The sequence below is a fragment of the Penaeus vannamei genome, chromosome 3 (genome assembly GCF_042767895.1).
Source record: "Penaeus vannamei isolate JL-2024 chromosome 3, ASM4276789v1, whole genome shotgun sequence".
In the NCBI taxonomy this organism is placed as follows: domain Eukaryota; kingdom Metazoa; phylum Arthropoda; class Malacostraca; order Decapoda; family Penaeidae; genus Penaeus; species Penaeus vannamei.
This window is the reverse complement of record NC_091551.1, coordinates 42,795,768-42,803,267: the sequence shown is the minus strand read 5'-3', so window position 1 is coordinate 42,803,267 and position 7,500 is coordinate 42,795,768.

The following is a 7,500-nucleotide window of genomic DNA, read 5'->3' as shown; positions in this document are numbered from 1 at the left end:
TCTGTTTGTCTGGTTGTCTGTTTGTCCCTCTCCCTCTTTCCCCGTTCCTCCCTCCCTTTTTCCCTCTCCGTCTTTCTCCCCTCTGTCCCTCCCCTCCCTCCCTCCCTCACTTTCTCTCTCTTCCCTCTTCCCCCCTCCCTCCATCTCCCTCTTTCCCCATCCCCTCTCCCCTCATCTCTCTTTCCCCCTCCCTCCTTCTCACTCCCTTCCCTTCTCCCTTACCCCCTTCCTCCCCTCTTTCCCCCTTTCTCTCCCTCAACTCTCCCTTACACCCTCTCAATTCCCTCTCCTTCCACCCTCCCTTCTTCCCTCCTTCGTTTCCCTCTCTCTCTTTCTCCACCTCTTTCCCCCCTCCCTCCCTCTCTCTCCCTCTTCCCTCTCCCTCTTTCTCCCTCCCTCCCTCCCTCTCCCTCTTTCTCCTCCTCCCTCCCTCTTCCTCCTCCCTCCCCTTCCCTCTTTCTCCCCTCCCTCCCTCTTCCCCCTTCCCTCCCTCCTTCCCTCTCCCCTTCTCTCCTCCCTCCCTCCCTCTCCCTCTCTCTCCTCTTCTCCCTCTCTCTCTCTCCCCTCCCTCCCTCTTTCTCCCCTCCCTCCCTCTCCCTCCCTTCCCCTCTCCCTCTCCCTCCCTCTCCCTCTTTCTCCCCTCCCTCCCTCCCTCTCCCTCTTTCTCCCCTCCCTCCCTCTTCCTCTCCCTCCCTCTCCCTCTCCCAAGAATTACCCAACAAGCCAATAGCATCAAAATGATCATTCACCTGAACAGCGTCTGATTTTTGTACCCTGTGAACGAAAGTCTGTGGGAAAGTACGAAAATGATAGATAAGAAGGAGAGAGGAAGAAACTGGGGAAGAGAGAGAAAGAGGGAATGATAGATAAAAAGGAGAGAGGTAGAAATTGAGGAAGAGAGAGAAAGAGGGAATGATAGATAAAAAGGAGAGAGGAAGATATTGGGGAAGAGAGAGAGGAGAGAGGAAACGATACAGGAAGAAAATTAGGGAAGAGAGAGAAAGAGGAAACGATACAGGGAGAAGGATAGAAGAAGAAACAGGGGAAGAGAGAGAAAGAGGAAATGATAGGTAAAAGGAGAGAGGAAGATATTGGGGAAGAGAGAGAAAGAGGCAACGATACAGGGAGAAGGAGAGAGGAAGAAACTGGGGAAGAGAGAGAAAGAGGAAACGATAGAGATAAAAAAGGAGAGAAGAAGAAACTGGGGAAGAGAGAGAAAGAGGAAACGATAGATAAAAGGGGAGAGGAAGAAATTGGGGAAGAGAGAGAAAGAGGAAATGGTCCAGATAAGGAGGAGAGAGGAAGAAAGTGGGGAAGAGAGAGAAAGAGGAAATGATTGATAAAAAAGGGAGAGAGGAAGAAACTAGGGAAGAAAGAGGGAAGAGGAAATGATACCGGGAGGAGAGAGAGGGAGGGGGTTAGGAGGTGGGGAGAGAGGTGGAAGAGAGAGAGAGGGAGAGGGAGAGAGATGGATGGAGAGTGAGTGAGTGTGAGGGAGAGGGAGAGGGAGAGGGAGAAAGAGAGAAAGAGAGAGAGAGAGAGAGAGTGGCTGAAACTGAGAGAGAGAAGAAAGTCTATGTTTAAATGAAAGGAAAAGCTAGAATCAGAAAAAAAACAGAAAGACAGAAAAGGAGAAAGAGAAACAAAGAAAAACAAGACAAGAAAGAGACCCAAGTAGACAGACAGACAGACAGACAGAGAGAGAGAGAGAGAGAGAGAGAGAGAGAGAGAGAGAGAGAGAGAGAGAGAGAGAGATAGAGAGAGAGAGAGATAGAGAGACAGAGAGAGAGAGAGAGAGAGAGAGAGAGAGAGAGAGAGAGAGAGAGAGAGAGAGAGAGAGAGAGAGAGAGAGAGAGAGAGAGAGAGAGAGAGACAGCGATAGAGAGATAGAGAGATAGAGAGATAGAGATAGATAGATAGATAGATAGAGAGAGAGAGAGAGAGAGAGAGAGAGAGAGAGAGAGAGAGAGAGAGAGAGAGAGAGAGAGAGAGAGAGAGAGAGAGAGAGACAGAGAACCAGAGAACGCGCCCACAGCCGTCGAAAGGCAGAGACCGTAATTCATAACCCTTTGAAAATCCGTCTCTTCGCGGAGTTCGAGCAGGTGTTGCCACGTCTTCCCCTTGCGCAAATCACCCTATCAGACTAACCTTTACCGGCGTCGTCATCAACTGCTATTCACACGCGCGTCCTTGTCTGATTTGGCAACGTCTCATTCGCAAGTTTGACTCCTCCCCCTCACGCTGTCTTTCCTTCCCTCCCTCCTCCCTGCCTTCTTTTCTCCTCTCTATCCTTCCCTTCCTCTTCCCTACCCTCTCTCCCTCCTCTCTGTTCTTCCCTCCTCCCTACCTTCTCTCCCTTCCCTCCTCCCTACCCTACCCTCTCTCCCTCTCTCCCTCCCTCCTCCCTACCCTCTCTCCCTCCTTCCTACCCTTCCCTCTCTCCCTCCCTCCTGCATACCCTTCCTTCCCTCCTCACTACCCTAACCTCTCTCCCTCCCTCCTCACTACTCTACGCTCTCTCCCTCCTCTCTGTTCTTCCTTCTCTCCCTCTCTCCTTCCTACCCTACACTACCCTTCCCTCTCTCCCTCCTCCCTACCTTACCCTCTCTCCCTCCCTCCTTCCTATCCTTTCCTTTTTTCCCTCCTTCCCTACCCTTCCCTCTCTCTCTGTCTCCCTTTTACTCTACCCTTCCTCCTCCCTACCCTTCCCTCCCTCTCGCTTCTCTATACCTCCCCCCCTTTCACCCTTTCTTCAGAGATTGGGGGTGGGAGACGGGTGGTTTGGGGGAGGGGGAAATGCGAGGCTTCAGGTGGAAAACGACTTGGGGTGGTGGTGGGGAGTGGGGGTTGGGGGGTGAGGATGGAGTTTAGGGAGGGGGAGAGGGGTGAGGGTTGGAGGGTGGGGGTTATTCGAGTGTTATGAAGATTGAATGCATAAGGTTTGGGGGGGGGGAGGTAGAGAGGGCAGGGTGTGTTGTTATGAAGAGTTGCCAGAAGTAAGATAACTGGCAAAGGATTGAAGATGACGATGAAGATTCATAATTAGTAATAACGAAGAGATCAGCTCGGGTATAGTCTTTCTATCATTATCATTGTTATCGTTTCGTTGTTGTTATTATCATCTTCATTATCGTTATCAATATTACAATCAGTATCATTATCATTATCATTATTACTATAATTATTATTATCATTATTAATCACCTATGTTCATCATGATTGCTATTACTTATTGTTGATATTATCATTTCAATCATTATAATTTCATTATCATTATTATCATCATTGTTATTGTTATCATTATTATAAATATTTTCATTATTACTACTACTACAATAATTTAGATCATTATTTTGATTATCATTATGATTATAATTATCATTAACATTATTACTATCATTATCATCATTGTAATTAGTGTTATCAATATTAGCATTTTTTCATCACGGTTATCATTGTTATTATCATCATCGTTATTATTATCATTGTTATTATTACTATCATCATTGTTATTAATACTATTATTAATTTTCATTATCATCATTATAATCATCATCATTATTGGTCTATTTCCTCTTTCTCTTTTTTCATTATCATTATCATTACTGAATTAATTATCCTCATAATATCTACAATCATAATTACAATCACCATCATCACCATCACGATCCTTGATGATATTAACACTATCACAATCACCATTCCACACTTCCTTCACCTTTGAACACAAGATATATGTCAAAAAAATATAAATAAGAATGAATATCTTCAAATACACATCTTTTCCATACATACACAAATTTCTGACGAAGATATACTCGACACCAACCAAATACATTTCTTGTATTGTGAAGATATTCATTCTCATTCACACCTTTTCCACATTTATCACAATGAAAACGGTTTTAACACAAGGTAATCCGTTTAGCGGCAGAAACAGCTGTCTTGCAGGTGAGCGATAAAGAAAGGGAATGTTATCGTTAACATTAATGTACACACGGCTTTCCCTTGCGCTGCAGTTTTGCCAGAGAGTACAAACAGCGTGAGAAAGTACTAATGGAAAGTACAAACAGTGTGTAGGGGCACAAACAGAAACTACAGCGTGAGAGAGTACTAACAGAGTACAGCGTGAAAGAGTACTAACAGAGTACAAACAGTGTGTAAGGGTACAAACGGAGATTACAAACAGCGTGTAACGGTTTTTACAGAGAGTACAAACAGAGTGCAAGGGTACAGAAAGAGAGTACAAACAGTGTGAAGGAGTACAAAAAGAAAGTACAAGCAGCGAAAAAAGTACAAACAGTACAAACAACGTAAAAAAGTACAAACAGAGAGTACAAACACCGAAAAAAGTACAAACAGAGAGTACAAACACCGAAAAAAGTACAAACAGAGAGTACAAACACCGAAAAAAGTACAAACTGAGGGTACAAACAGGGGAAAAAAGAACAAACAGAAAGGACAAACAACGCAAAAAAGTACAAACAGAGCGTACATACAGCGAAAAAAGTACAAACAGAGAGCACAAACACCGAAAAAAGTACAAACAGAGAGTACAAACAACGTGAAAAAGTACAAACTGAGGGTACAAAAAGTGAAAAAAAAGTACAAACAGAGCGTTCAAACAACGTAAAAAAGTACAAACAGAGAGCACAAACAACATAAAAAAGTACAAACAGAGAGTACAAACAACGTAAAAAAAGTACAAACAGAGGGTACAAACAACGTAAAAAAGTACAAACAGAGAGCACAAACAACGTAAAAAAGTACAAACAGAGAGCACAAACAACCTAAAAAAGTACAAACATAAAGCACAAACAGCTATTGAAAGGTGTGACTCCTGGATTTAGGAATTTCGTCCTTAGATATTAAATTCAGAGATGGTTGATTTCTCGTTATCAAGGGAGTGAGGGAGAAGGCTCGTTATCAAGGGAGTGAGGGAGAAGGCTCGTTATCAAGGGAGTGAGGGAGAAGGCTCGTTATCAAGGGAGTGAGGGAGAAGGCTCGTTATCAAGGGAGTGAGGGAGAAGGCTCGTTATCAAGGGAGTGAGGGAGAAGGCTCGTTATCAAGGGAGTGAGGGAGAAGGCTCGTTATCAAGGGAGTGAGGGAGAAGGCTCGTTATCAAGGGAGTGAGGGAGAAGGCTCGTTATCAAGGGAGTGAGGGAGAAGGCTCGTTATCAAGGGAGTGAGGGAGAAGGCTCGTTATCAAGGGAGTGAGGGAGAAGGCTCGTTATCAAGGGAGTGAGGGAGAAGGCTCGTTATCAAGGGAGTGAGGGAGAAGGCTCGTTATCAAGGGAGTGAGGGAGAAGGCTCGTTATCAAGGGAGTGAGGGAGAAGGCTCGTTATCAAGGGAGTGAGGGAGAAGGCTCGTTATCAAGGGAGTGAGGGAGAAGGCTCGTTATCAAGGGAGTGAGGGAGAAGGCTCGTTATCAAGGGAGTGAGGGAGAAGGCTCGTTATCAAGGGAGTAAAGGAGAAGGATCGTTATCAAGGGAGAAGGCTCGTTATGAGGGAGAAGGCTCGTTATCAAGGGAGTGAGGGAGAAGGCTCGTTATCAAGGGAGTGAGGGAGAAGGCTCGTTATCAAGGGAGTGAGGGAGAAGGCTCGTTATCAAGGGAGTGAGGGAGAAGGCTCGTTATCAAGGGAGTGAGGGAGAAGGCTCGTTATCAAGGGAGTGAGGGAGAAGGCTCGTTATCAAGGGAGTGAGGGAGAAGGCTCGTTATCAAGGGAGTGAGGGAGAAGGCTCGTTATCAAGGGAGTGAGGGAGAAGGCTCGTTATCAAGGGAGTGAGGGAGAAGGCTCGTTATCAAGGGAGTGAGGGAGAAGGCTCGTTATCAAGGGAGTGAGGGAGAAGGCTCGTTATCAAGGGAGTGAGGGAGAAGGCTCGTTATCAAGGGAGTGAGGGAGAAGGCTCGTTATCAAGGGAGTGAGGGAGAAGGCTCGTTATCAAGGGAGTGAGGGAGAAGGGTTGGGTCAAATAGATTTGGCTTGGGTTGTGTTGGGGATGTTGGGGATGGGGAGGGTGAGGGCGAAGGTGGTGGTGATGGTGGTGATGGAGGTGGTGATGCTGGGGATGGTGAAGATAATGATGGAGATGGTGATGATAGTGATGGAGGTGGTGATGATAGTGATGATGATGATGATGATGATGGTGATGATGATGATGGTGGTGGTGGTGATGATGGTGATGGTGATGATGATGATGATGATGATGATGATGGTGATGATGATGATGATGATGATGATGATGATGATGATGATGATGATGGTGGTGGTGGTGATGGTAGTGGTGATGATGATGGTGGTGGTGATTGGTGGTGGTGATGATGATGATGATGATGATGATGATGATGATGATGATGATGATGATGATGATGATGGTGGTGGTGGTGGTGGTGGTGATGATGGTGGTGGTGATGATGACGATGATGATGATGATGATGATGATGATGATGATGATGATGATGATGATGATGGTGGTGGTGGTGGTGATGATGGTGGTGGTGATGATGACGATGATGATGATGATGATGATGATGATGATGATGATGATGATGATGATGATGATGATGATGATGATGATGATGGTGGTGGTGGTGGTGATGATGGTGATGATAGTGATGGAGATGGTGATGATGACGAAGATGAAGATAATGACAACGACATTATCATCATCACAACCCTTATTGAAATATAATGATAATAGCAATAAGATAAAAAAAAAATCAACCAGGCAAGTAAATAGGACACTCCATATGATTTATTAATGTTGTGAAGTAGAATAGTAAGGAGACGAAAGAATAGGAGCAGAAATTAAGAAATAGAAAGAAAATGAAAGAAAGGGAACCAGAATAAAAGGAGATCAGGAAATAATGAAATGATAATGAAATGTGAAAAGGTGAAGACAAAACAAAATAAGATAAATAACACAATAAGGAGAAAGAAACATGAAAAGGGAATGAAATAAATAGGATAATACAAAGAAAACATAAACAGACAAACACACCGAATAAAAACAATCAAAACAAAAGAAGAAAAAAGAAGCAAAATAAAATAAGATGAGCATAAAAAAGATGACAGATGAATAAATAAACAAATAAATACAATAAAGAAAAGAAAAAAAATAAGCAAATAAAATAAACATACACTTAAAAGAAAATAAATAAATAAATAAACAGATGAATACAACAAAGAAAATAAAAAAGGAAAAAAGAAGCAAAATAAAATAAAATAAACATAAACTTAAAAGAAGATAACAAATAAACAAATAAATACAATAAGAAAAATAAAATAAAATAAAATAAACATAAACTTAAAAGATAATCAATCAATCAATCAATCAATAAATAAACAAATAAATACAATAAAAGAAAAGAAAAAAAGAAGCAAAATAAAATAAAAGAAGATAATAAATAAATAAATAAATACAATAAAGAAGAATAAAATAGAATAAAATAAACATAAACCTAAAAAAAAGATAATAGATAAATCAATAAACAAA